Source organism: Condylura cristata, unplaced genomic scaffold, assembly GCF_000260355.1.
Source record: "Condylura cristata isolate star-nosed mole 26May11 unplaced genomic scaffold, ConCri1.0 scaffold00011, whole genome shotgun sequence".
In the NCBI taxonomy this organism is placed as follows: Eukaryota; Metazoa; Chordata; class Mammalia; order Eulipotyphla; family Talpidae; genus Condylura; species Condylura cristata.
Genome location: NW_004567112.1, coordinates 1,081,130 through 1,081,491, shown reverse-complemented (window position 1 = coordinate 1,081,491; position 362 = coordinate 1,081,130). Strand labels below are relative to the sequence as shown.

The 362-nt window shown below is 70.7% G+C and overlaps 1 protein-coding gene across 1 annotated transcript in view; it reads left to right on the top strand.

The window, feature by feature from the left end:
- The first annotated feature begins 268 nt into the window (after nucleotides 1–268).
- Nucleotides 269–362, top strand: part of PTPRE (protein tyrosine phosphatase, receptor type, E) — a 42,892-nt gene continuing 42,798 nt past the window's right edge. The window contains exon 1 of the mRNA XM_012723445.1: nucleotides 269–287. The gene's annotated coding sequence lies outside the window, so the exon portion shown is untranslated. The remainder of the gene's footprint in view (nucleotides 288–362) is intronic.

Here is a 362-nt window from a genome sequence, read left to right as displayed (position 1 = left end):
GCCAAGGGGGCATCGGGGCGAGGAGGCCCCCAGGCGGGTTTGAGGCACCTGTCTCTGGGGCAGATGGGCTGAGGGGACCCGGAGGGCGCCGCGTGGCAGCAGTGAGGACTGAGGGGCGCCTGGGCCGTGGCCCAAGCCCTCCTGGTCAGCCACCGCACACCACCGACACCGGCCAGCGACCGGGGCGCTGCTGTCGCCGCAGGAAGTGGGGGGCTGTGGCCGCGGCGCTCCCCCCCAGTAACGGTCTCTCTCTCTCTCTTGCAGACTATAGCCCCGGTGACCCCTTGGTGAGTACAGCCCTTTTTACATTTTGGGTCCTCCGCGAGCGGGACGGCGCGTGGGATGCCGCCATGGGGCGAGCG